The 12,519-nt window shown below is 45.6% G+C and overlaps 1 long non-coding RNA gene across 1 annotated transcript; it reads right to left on the reverse strand.

Moving 5' to 3' along the window:
* Positions 1 to 6,862: 6,862 nt before the first annotated feature.
* On the reverse strand, positions 6,863 to 12,419 carry LOC309387321. Its single transcript, XR_014174583.1, has 3 exons — positions 12,290 to 12,419; positions 9,791 to 10,144; positions 6,863 to 7,472 (listed from the first exon to the last, which is right to left on the reverse strand). It is a non-coding gene; the product is annotated as an uncharacterized lncRNA (long non-coding RNA).
* Between the last annotated feature and the right edge of the window lie 100 nt (positions 12,420 to 12,519).

Here is a 12,519-nt window from a genome sequence, read left to right on the forward strand (position 1 = left end):
ATCAGAAGATTACAAGTGTCATAGACACTTCAAGTGCTATGTTGTCAGTTCTAGGTTTAAGGCAGGGGTATCCAAACTTTTTGCAAAGAGGACCAGATTTGGTGAGGTGAAAATGTGTGGGGCTGACCATTCAGCCTGACATTCTTTGAACCATTAACATTAATGTGCAGTGAAGGAAAAAACGCCATCCGGCAGGGATGAGTAACAGGCTCAGCTGGTGGGTAGAAGAGGCTGCAGGCCACTCAAAATTTGAAAACGGGCCGCAATTGACCCCCGGGCCGGACTTTGGACATGCCTGGTTTAAGGTATACTCAAACATTTTAGATGACAACACTTTGTAAAAGAACAGAATGGAATAAGGAAAGGACAAGACCCATATACCTCTGTTGCCTGTCAGAACATTCTCTGTGACCTATTTATTGTTGCAATAAACCCCAATTCAGGTCTAATGATAACGCTGATGTTTTGAAATATATACAGACCTTGTGTGGACACAATTCATCTTACCTAAGGAAAGATGAGAACTCTGAAAGATTTGACCTTCTTAACATACTAAGGAACTGATAAGACTTTTGGGAACTGGACAAGCTCTCAAGTAAACAGGGACAAGACTTAATCAAACTATGAAACATTCAAAGCAAATATACATTAACAATTTATTTTGTATGCCATCCGGCATGTTAACATGAGAATGTGTTTATTCAGGCTGATTGCTGAGAAAAAGAAATTAGAGCACAGCTGTTGACAATGAAGTGTTGAACCATAGAAAGGGATGCTATGAAATGACTTTATTAAATCCTTCATGGATGGATCAGATGAAATGTTTTTCCAATGATATGAATCCTGAAACATATTAAATTTTGCTATAAATAGTGGCTTTAAAAGAGAAGGATTTACTAGAAGAAAGTTTGGACCTTTTGTGGTAAACCTATGCCAATTTCCTTAACTAGAATTTGTGGAATTTGTTTTTCTAACTTTCTGATGTTCATGTGTCTCAATCTACTATCAACTTTTTTCAATTTCAGCATTGTATTGGTAGCATCTGCTGTAATTCCCAAAGGCTGATTTTATTATAATGCAAAATGTGACTTACGGCTGCAGAAAAGTTGCCTTTTCCTGCAATAAGCCTTGATGTAGTCTGTTTAGTTTTTAATTAATCTATTTTATGAGCCATCTCATTATGGTTTATAAATTGTGTTTTAGTATGATTGTATAAACTAAGAAATACATCATAACAGACTTCAAAATGCTCTATAAGATTTATTCAATGAGTGGCCTAATTTTCCTATCCTGACCTGATTAATTTTGTAGCCAGAATTCTCTGAGGTCAATGCTTGTCAGTATCCTCTTAACAGACAATAACTTATCTTGCTTCAGTAGAACTCTCGGGCAGCAAAGCTTCAAGGAAGACAATTGAACCAAACATAGAAAAAAGAAACAGGGGTAGCTTGTTTGTTTGTTTGTTAAATTTCTAGGTCACCCAATTCCAAAACAACTACTGAGCTTCACAAAGTTAAAAGAACAAACATGAAATAAAAAGCAGTTAATAGTCTGAGGACCAACGTATTTCCACATCAAAACTTACTCAGTTAAAAAGGGACCAGCCTGAAACATCCTAATTCAAGGCTTAAGAAAAAAAGATCTCTAGTTGCCATGGTTGCCATGATCTCCTGGGCTTCCCTAGATCACCTAACATTAAGAGCCCCATTTGGGTCAAAGCTTCATGCCAAACCCTATTAAACCCTAATTAAAACCCATGGTTCCAGGTTCTTTCCATTAATGTCATCTTGTTGGACCTCTGTAGCAGCACCAACCCTATGGAACAGTATCCCTCTGGAGACCAGAATGCCTTGACCATGTTAGCCTTCCATAAAGACAAAGGGAATATTGTGGAATGGGATCCAAATTGCCCTCCCAAAAAATCCTCTCAACACACACCAATACAAACTGTGATGGGTTTTGTTAGATCGGGGCAACAAGAGAACAGACTGCGGACACGAAGTGACTTAACAGCTCTTTATTAGTAGAAGAAGTGATCCAGCTTGCTCTGTGGCTGGAGGGTTCCCCTTTTATAGGACTCGGGTACGCCTCTCGACCAATCAGAGCGATACCTGTTTCCCGCTGTAGCAGCGGACCAGAGAGGAGACTTCCTACGATATATGCTAATATCTAACACCCCTCCCCTCTTAGACGGAACATTGCGGTTGGTTATGTAGTCCTTAAGGTATGTTGGAGTTTGCCTTACTCGAGTGGAGCGTCGCAGTTCGGGTTGGTCAGGAGTGGTTGCAGGATCGGCTGCTTTCTCAGTTTCCAGTTCGGGGGTTTGCATGCTTTCGTTGCTCGGGTGTTCGGGGGTCTGCTTGCTCACGTTGCTTGGGGGTTGTTCCGTTTCGTGCTCGGCCTCTTGTTCTGACCTGGGCTCGCAGGTGTCGTAGTTCTCTGTGTTTGGGCTCTCGAGTGGCTGACTTTGCGTTGGTAGGTAGCTCTCGTCCTCGGTTCATAGGTCTGAGTGTGCCAGGCGACCCTGAAGTTGATCGATGTGCCTTTTCCAGTTCCGCCCATCTTCCAGTTCTAACAGATACGATCGTGGACCCGTGATGCCAATGACCCTTGCCGGCATCCACAATGTTCCTCCTGCATAGTTGTGGGCGTATACTGAATCCCCTATGCTAAAGCTCCGAATTTTGCTTGTGGAGTCTGGGGGTGCTGTGGCAGAGTAATTTGGGTGAAGACGGTCCAGGTGAGACCGTAGACGGCGGCCCATGAGTAGCTCAGCGGGGCTCCTACCCGTCGTTGCGCTGGGGGTAATGTGTTGGATTAATAGGTAATGGTCAATGCGTGTTTGCCAATCACCTGGACCCATCCTAGCGAGGGCCTCTTTTGCGGATCGCACCATTCTCTCCGCCTGTCCGTTTGATGCCGGATGGAATGGCGCGACGAGGGCATGCCGAATTCCCTGACCTGCTAAGTATGTTTCGAATTGCATGGCCGTGAACTGGGGCCCGTTATCGGAGACCAGGAGGTCGGGCAGGCCATGAGTGGCGAAAAGTCGCCGTAGAACCTTAATGACTGCCTCTGCCGTGGTTGAAGTCATTAGGACTACTTCTAGCCATTTGGAGTATGCATCCACAACTATAAAGAACGTCTGACCTTGAACTGGCCCTGCGAAGTCGATGTGTATTCTCGACCAGGGTGCTTTAGGCTTTTCCCATTCTGTGGCGGGCGCTTCCGGGGGTGCTGGTCTCGATTCTTGGCATGGATCGCAAGTGGCCACCCACTCCTCTATCTCTTTATCCATGTTTGGCCACCAAACGTAACTTCTCGCTAACGCCTTCATCCTAACGATCCCCGGGTGCCCAACATGTAATGCATCTAACACATTTCTACGTAACGCATAAGGAATAACAACTCGATCCCCCCACAATAAACAACCTTGTAACACTGAGAGTTCGTCCCGTTTTGACCAAAACACTTTGAATTCCGGGCCCACGTTTCCCTTCGGCCACCCCCTCCAAACCCAAGTTTGAACTTGCTTTATTAAACTGTCTTTAGCGGAGAACCTTGCAACATCGCAGGAAGAAACCGGTCCAGAGTCCAAACAGTCAATGAGCAACACCGGTACTTCAGGAGTGGGGTCTGGCAAAAGGTCCGGTAGTGGGCAACGGCTGAGTGCGTCTGCGTGTCCTAGGGTGGAGCCCGGTCGATGAATTAACTTGTAGGAGTACGCAGCCAGGAAAACAGTCCACCTGGTCATGCGTGGAGAAAGGGAGACCGGAGTGGGGCGGTTTCCCGCCAAAAGTCCCAACAGCGGTTTGTGATCTGTAATTAGTTCAAAATCGCGGCTGTAGAGGTATTCATGGAAATGTTTTACTCCAGCTACAGCAGCTAACGCTTCCCTGTCCATCTGGCTGTAGTTCCTCTCGGCCGATGAAAGAGTTCTAGAGTAGAAAGCGATGGGTGCTTCTTTTCCGTCTGGCATCCTGTGGCTAAGGACTGCGCCCACTCCAAAGGGTGATGCGTCGCAGGTCAATACCAGCGGTAGTGTCTGGCTGTATTGGACTAACAGCGAGTCAGTGGTTAGCAGGCGCTTTACCCCGGCAAAAGCTGCTGCTTCGGATCGTCCCCATCTCCATGGTGCGTTCCTCTGGAGTAGTCGATGTAGTGGCTCAGCAACGGTCACCTTCTGTCTCAGAAAAACGCTGTAGAAGTTAAGTAGTCCGAGGAAGGCCTGCAACTCGGTCTGATTTCGTGGTGTGGGGGCGTCCTGGATCACCTTAATTTTCTTTGAAGTGGGGTGTATTCCCTGACCATCGATTCTATAACCCAGGAATTCTACGCTAGGCACGTTAATTTGGCATTTTTCTTTTTTAAGGCGGAGACCCTTCTCTCTGATTCTGGCCAAAACAGTTCTGACTCTTTTATTTAATTGCTCCTCATTTGCAGCGGACACTAAGATGTCGTCGAAATAGGGGACGACTCCCGGTATCCCTTGCAAAAGTCGTTCCATGACGCTCTGGAACAAACCTGGAGCAATGCTCACACCGAATTGTAGCCGGTTGCATTTGAATGCTCCTCTATGCGTCACTATGGTTTGGGCCTCCGCTGTGGCGCTATCTACGGGCAGCTGCTGGTAAGCTTGTGCCATGTCTAATTTAGCAAATATCTTTCCTGGCCCCAACGAGTGCAATAAGTGCTGTACTACTGGCACAGGACATGCGCTTTGTTGTAGCGCGACATTAATTGTGCATTTATAGTCCGCGCAGATGTGGACTGACCCGTCTGACTTAACGGGGGTCACAATGGGAGTTTCCCAACGCGCGTGATCCACCGGCTCAAGGATTCCTTGCTCCACTAACTTGTCTATCTCCTTATCTATTTTTGGGCGGAGTGCAAAAGGCACTCGTCTCGGCTTAAGTCGGATTGGCGCCACTTTGGGGTCTAAATTAAATGAGATTGGTTTACCCACATACTTACCAAGACCGGGGCTGAACACATCCTCGAACTCCTTAAATATCTGCTCAGCGCTGCTGTTTTCCACGGCGTTGATTCCGGTGACTTCTAACCCCAATGCTTCAACCCAATCTAGTCCAAGAAGGTTCTGTAACGGTGCGCTGGCGACGGTCACGGGCAGCTGGGCTACGATGTCCTTGAAACGGATCTGGAATGTGCCTTGGCCCACGATGGGGACTTGGTTCCCCTGGTAGTCTCGAAGCAGGATGTCTGGAACACGTAGTTGGCTCTTTTTGAGGCTAGGGATAGCCTGTTTCATGGATGCCCATGAAATGATCGTCAGGGACGATCCTGTGTCAACTTCTAGCTCGCACGGTGAGTCTTCCAAGAGGACTGTGACTTTCAGCTTTTTAGGCCGCTTGGTGCGGACCTGACTTATTGTGGTGAGATACGTTCGCAATTCCTCTCTCTGGGTCAACTCTATCTCAGCATCTGTATCCTGAAGATACTCTCGTTGAGCGTCTTGATAGAACGCTCTCTCAGCTCTTTGCGAGTAATCTCTCTGGGAATACGCTCGCTCAGCTCTTTGGGAATTTTCTCTCTGGGTAAACACTTGTGGATTTCTCTCTGGGCGCCCTTTTTGATTTCGCCAAGCCCCTGGGTTGGGCTTCTGTTGGCGGTACATGGGTGGCTGCCGTGAGGCAGGGACTTCGCTCCGGCACACTCGTGCGATGTGCCCAAGTTTGTTGCAGTGCGAACAAACAACGTTCCTGAACCTACAGGTAGACCGGGGGTGATTCCCTCCGCAGCTTGCGCAGGGCGGCAAACGGAATCCGGGTCTCCCCCCAGGTCTCATGTGACTGCTCCGCATTAGGTGACTTTCCTCGAGCTCGGGGTCCTCGAAGTCTGGAATTGTGTCCTCGTAGTGGACTCTGGTGTGTCTTGGTGCTGGCTGGCTTGTGTTGAACCCGCGTTGAATCGTTTCCGCTGATCTTTCTGCTGATTCTGAAGCTCTTGCCTCGTCGAGTGCAATCTGCAGGCTTAAATTGGTTTTGGCCAACAGCCGTTTTTGTAGGGAAATGTCTCTCAGCCCGCATATGAGTCGATCCAGAATTTGCTCGTCCAGGTCTCTGAATCCACAATGTGTGGCTGCTTTTCGTAGAGCTGCAACGTACTGGTTGATAGATTCTCCCGCCTTCTGGTTCCTCGTGTTGAATGCTTGGCGACAAACGTGGCGGGAAGGTTTTGACGCGTAATGGGTTTGCAGCGTTTGTTGCAGCGCTGTCCATGATACCGCCTGAATGGGGGGTGGTTCAGAGAGGTCCCTGGCCATCTCGAAAACTTCTCGGCCGCAGTAACTCAGGAATATATTTTTCTTTCGAGAGTCCGGTATTCCTGTATATTCGTTTGCTTCGAGAAAACACTCGAACCTGAGCATGTATGATTCCCAATGGTCAGCGATTGGGTCGAATGGAGCTGGAGGAGTGTGCATCGCCATTTTCCCTCGTTTGAAATTGCCGCGCTGCGGTGTCCTGAGATGGTTGCCGGTATTTCTGCCGAATTCCTGGCTGGATCGAATCCCGGGATTCTGAAGTAGCGTTCTTCGTCCTATCTGTCTCTCGATCCCACCTTCGTCGCCAATGTTAGATCGGGGCAACGAGAGAACAGACTGCGGACACGAAGTGACTTAACAGCTCTTTATTAGTAGAAGAAGTGATCCAGCTTGCTCTGTGGCCGGAGGGTTCCCCTTTTATAGGACTCGGGTACGCCTCTCGACCAATCAGAGCAATACCTGTTTCCCGCTGTAGCAGCGGACCAGAGAGGAGACTTCCTACGATATATGCTAATATCTAACAGGTTTCCTCCTAACAAAGAAAGGCCATTTCCTCAACTACTGATTTGTGCCATTTTATTGTGTCATGCAATCATTTTATGGCAATATAAATCCTTTCTTTATTTTCACCATTGTGACACATCAGCAGTCAATGATACTATTGCACTATAATGACTTTAAAATCTATGTCAGAGATGGACATCTCATATGTCCTGCAAAGAACTAATTTGAAAAGCCGTTCTTAATTGATCCACATAAGATATGTTTTATTACATCCATAGAACTGTTTGCAATAGTTGCTCATCCTATTCAGTTGGACCCATTTCACTAAATCCCATTTTAGGATTTTGACCACATTCTTGGAGATCTTTCTTGACTTTCTTTCTGTTCAGGGACATCCCCATAAACATTTTTTCTTCGTAGCATTTTTCTACAAGTGCAGGGTCCACTTTTTTGGATGAACCTAGTGTTGATCCTTTGCTTGTGATAGGAATTTTACTTTTGGGCTTGTCAACTGAGGCTGATATCATGGGATGAGAATATGTGACTGGTCCAAAGATACCCAGCCAGTTTCATGGCTAAGGCAGGAGTCTGATTTCTAGGGAACCTTAGTAACGTTGTCCTCTGGACCACACCAGCATTCTCATGAAAGCATAAGCAATGTAGCTTGTAATCGGTATTTTTGCTCCTGGGAAAAGGATGGACACGTATTACTCTTACAATCTTGCATGCTTCAATAAATCTTTTTGATTTTAAAACTGAAGTACTTTGTAGTCCTAAAATCTATGATTCAGGATACAAAAATAACTATAACGATCAATAGCTACTGAAGCATCTGATTTAGATGCACCACATGGTGGATAGAATGCAGCATTGCAGGCTAAATCTGCTCACTGCCAAGAGTTCAATCCTAACCAACTCAAGGTTGACTCAGCCTTCCATCCTTCCAAGGTCGGTAAAATGAGAATCTAGATTGTTGGAGGCAATATGCTGAATTTGTAAACAACTTAAGATAGTGCTGTAAAACACTATGAAGTGATATATCAGGGCTATTGCTATTGTTATTTACTGTCAACCTTTCTTGACTGTTAACTACAGTAACCTTGTACTAAAAAGAAATCTATGCCCCTCCTCTCAGACTGAGTGTCTTGCTTTAACATTTGTAATGCACTTTTACAGTACCTAAAGAAAATTATGCCAGAGATAATACTCTGTGGCCTACTTAGACTCCTTTACTTGCTAATGTACGCTGTCTAATTCCGTACCAAATTCACGCTCCTCCACTTGCTAAGATTGACAGGGGAATTCCTGGCAACAGGCTCTGCATAATTTCAGTTGACTGCAAATAAAAATAATTGTTTGGAAACAGTGTTGAACATTACAACCGCCCAAAGAAGTCCTCTATGCAAGAGCGTAATGTATGGAAGTAGACGATGGAAGTAGAGAACAGATTCAGAGGTGAGACACATATTTTGCCTGCAGATAATTTTTATCAGAGAAAGGATCTTTCTATTCATTTTCCCACTAGCAATTTATAGCATCTTCTAGAGCCGTGATGGCGAACCTCTGGCACGCATGCCACAGGTCGCACACGGAGTCATTTGTTAGGGCACGCGAGGCATTCACTGTCAGCTCCAGCACGCATGCACACACTGGCCAGCTGACTTCAGCCTTCTTTTTTGGCCGTTTTTCACCCTCCGGAGCCTTCAGGGAAGCTTCATGAAGGCTCCAGAGGGTGAAAAACGGCCCTACAGGCAAACCAGAAGCATGCAGGCGGGGGGGTCGCACACATAGCATTATGGGCGTGGGCACACCCGTGCATGACCCCCCCTGCACTCCCCCCACTTTTGGCACATGATCTGAAAAAGGTTAGCCATCACTCTTCTAGAGTCACCAACCATCATTGTGCCAAAAAAATTAAATTAAATTAAGGCAGGGCTTATAGAAATAGCAATAGCACTTCAACATATACCACTTTACAGTGCTTTACAGTTCTCTCTAAGAGGTTTACAGTGTCAGCATATTGCCCACAACAATCTGGGTCCTCATTTTACCCACTGCGGAAGCATGGAAGGCTAAGTCAACCTTCAGCCCGGTGGGATTTGAACTGCCAAATTGCAGGCAGCAGAAGTAGCCTGCAGTTCTGCACTCTAACCACTGCGCCACTGAGGTTCATATATCATTTCAGTATATGTGAAAACACTATAAATCATAGCGGAGGAATGGCTTATATCTCCAGCCTTAGAGAACAACTGCCAATAGAGTAGTAGATTTTTTTAACAATAAATCTAGCTTCAATATGTTTAGTGGTACAACTAATCAAACAAAACATTGGTAGTGGTATCTTGTCCCCGTTTAATTTGTGAGCAGATAACTCACAAGGAAACCTGCAAGATCTTATGGCAAAGTGCTGCCCCCTTTCCAGTTTTCATAAGGGCTCCAGGGTTGCTTCTCTTTCTTCTTTACAGAGCATGTAACAGAGAGAGGCACATGTGGAGCTGTTAATCTTCAAAGCGAAGAATCCTAAATCACCTTGAGCTGGATGTCTCTCCTGCCACTCAAAACAAGCATGTGGAGAGAAAACCAGACCGAGAGGCTTCCAAGAGGCACATTTTCAGCTGTCATTGCTTATACGGAAACAAAAGTTTTTGTCTGCTGCAGCAAAAAGGAGCTGAAATAATCTCTTTGTTATATTCATTTGTTCACGTCTACACATTCACCTTGCATCAGTGTAACTGGATCAAGCTAGTGCCATATGTAACCACTACATCAGCTTTTAGAATAAAAAATAGTAGATGCATAATGGGTTGTACATGGGGAGATAAATGACAGGTGCAGAGAGGAGTTCACAGGGAAGGCATTTCACAGGCTGATAAGTTAGTTTCTCACAGATTTTTAGTAGACAGTCAGTTTTGCACCTTTGATTAAAGAATGCTCAGTTGGCTATAAAAGCTTTCAAGCTCACCCCCTGGGCAGACATGCCATGCCAGAACATTGCCCACATACCTGGTGTCAGTCCCAGGGAGCACTGCATGTTTACTCCTGCAAGTATTTAATAAAGATTGTGATGGTTACATTAACTTTCAGTTCTTTTTCTGGGATGAGATCAGCAGGAGAGGAGAGAAGGCTGAACCATGGCTCAGGCAGCATAGTAGAAAGAGCAGAACAGGATGTCACTCCAAATCTCTCATGGATATTGGTCCCTGGAAAGCATTTACATTTGGATTTACATGTGAGGAAACAATCAACAAACACCAAAATAGAACGTGTCTTGCTGGAGTGTTAGTTGTGCAGAGTTGCCATACCATTTTTCTGCAATTTCTGCAATTCAGATCAAGCTGTTTTTAGACACAGAAACCTCTGAAATAAGATAGAAGAGATTGTTGTTGTTGCTTTTAAAACCACTGAAATTGGAGTAGATCCTAGGTCCTGACACTGGTTGACTGGATATGTATTCCTTCTTTTGAACTCTTGCTTTATCATAGCCTGTGATCTATGTTAAAACTTTCACAAACTAGCCAACTGGCAAGCCATGCATGGAGGTGAAGGTTTCCCTCGCACATATGTACTAGTCGTTCCCGACATATGTGCTCATTTCTGTTTCAAAGCCGAAGAGCCAGCACTGTCCAAAGATTTCTCCATGGCCATGTGGCCGGCATGATTAAATGCCAAAGGCACACGGAGCGCTGTTACCTTCCACCAAAGATGGTTCCTATAGAACAGGGGTGTCCAAACTTGGGAACTTTAAGACTTGTGGACTTCAACTCCCAGAATTCCCCAGCCAGCTCTGGCTGGGGAATTCTGGGAGTTGAAGTCCACAAGTCTTAAAGTTCCCAAGTTTGGACACCCCTGTTCTATAGAACATCCATTTATATAATTCCCAATTGCAATCAGGGAATGCATTCTCACCTCATGCCACCCCTGGTTTGGTTTTCTGCAATTTAGCCTATTGGGTAAATCCAGCTTCTTTATTTATTTATTTATTTATTTATTTATTATTCATATTTATAGACCGCCCCCTCTCCCGAAAGGGACTCGGGGCGGTGTACAGTCACTAAAATACGTTATAAAATACATGCAAAACAGTTAAATAATTAAATAAGTAGGTAGGTGGAGGAGGTTACAGACTGTACATGGAATAATAAATATTAAATATAATATATAGTATAATAAAAACTTTAAAACCCCAAACCCAATTAAAATGAATAAATCCCCGGGAGGTAAAACTAAGAAAGTGCCAGGCCAGCTGATTGAAATAGGTGAGTCTTTAACTTTTGCCGGAAGGAACGGAGGTCGGTGGTAGTTCGAATGTCAGGGGGGAGGTCATTCCAGAGGGTTGGGCCCATCACAGAGAAGGATCTACTCCTAGGTGTCGCCCGCTGGCATTGACCAGCAGACGGCACCAGGAGGAGCCCCTCTCTGTGTGAGCGGATAGGCCGCAGGGACGTGTGTGGTAGGATGCGATCCTGCAGGTAACTAGGCCCACTGCCATGGAGCGCTTTAAAGATGGTGATCAATACCTTGAAACGCACCCGAAAGGCCACAGGTAGCCAGTGCAGCTCGCGCAGGAGAGGTGTTACGTGGGAGTAACGTGTACCTCCCATAATAACCCGCGCGGCTGCGTTCTGAACTAGCTGCAGTCTCCGGATGCGTCCCAAGGGAAGCCCCATGTAGAGAGCATTGCAGTAGTCCAGGCGAGACGTCACCAGCGCATGAGTGACCGTGCGCAGGGCACTCCGGTCCAGTAGGGGGCGCAATTTATGATGAATCTATTGCACCACCTCAAAAGCATGTTAATATTCGATAACTAGATAGTGTCGTGTGAAAGTAACCTTTTCAATTGCGACAGGACTGCCCAAGTTTTTTTTTTCCGAACAGCAGTTTTAGAAATAGTGGGTTCTCCATCACTGGAGGTTTTTAAGACGAGACTAGACAGTCACTTATCTGAAATGGTGTAGATTCTCCTCCCAGAGCAGGGCGCTGGACTAGAAGACCTCCAAGGTCTCTAATTCTATTCTATTCTATCCTATTTTATTATTATTGGTTAAACTTTGGTGAGATTCACAGTCTTTGGGGCTGGTTGGTAGCTCAACAGCTCGAGTCCTAACCAAGGACCTAGGAACTGTTAAGGTGACATCGGAGGATATAAGCTGTTCCAAGTAGGGTGGATGATAATGATGATGATTATTATTATTACTATAATTTATTCCTAGTACCTGTCTCTTCCCCCTTATGACTATAACCATGTTGCTTGTATCTTTAAAATTTATATTGTTTTATTTGTTTCCTAGTATAATAGGGTTGCTTATTAGTAACCTGGGACTACCACTAAGTGTTGTATCTTATGATTCTTGATGAATGTATTCTATTTTATTCTCCTTATGCACACTGGGAGCATATGCACCAAAGACAAATTCCTTGTGTGTCCAATCACACTTGGCCAATAAAGAATTCTATTCTTATTCTATTCGCGTTGTAGGCAGGTACGATTCAGGCCGGCCTTACTTCCTCCGCCAGGAGTTCAGCGTCAGCGGGACGTTGAGCTCCAAAGATGAAAAAGGTGAGTAGGAAGGTGGCACTGGACAGGGCTCCCGCTAGACTGGCACCCGCACTTCCTGGGCGGCGGAGCGGGGAGGAGAACTTCTACGAAAAAGAGGGGGGAAACTCACTTTGAACCAAAGGGTAGAGTTGATTGATTTGCATACCGCGGAGGGAGCCAATCGGAACCGACCGTC

Source organism: Natrix helvetica (assembly GCF_964273705.1).
Source record: "Natrix helvetica genome assembly, chromosome: 2".
Lineage (NCBI taxonomy): Eukaryota > Metazoa > Chordata > Lepidosauria > Squamata > Natricidae > Natrix > Natrix helvetica.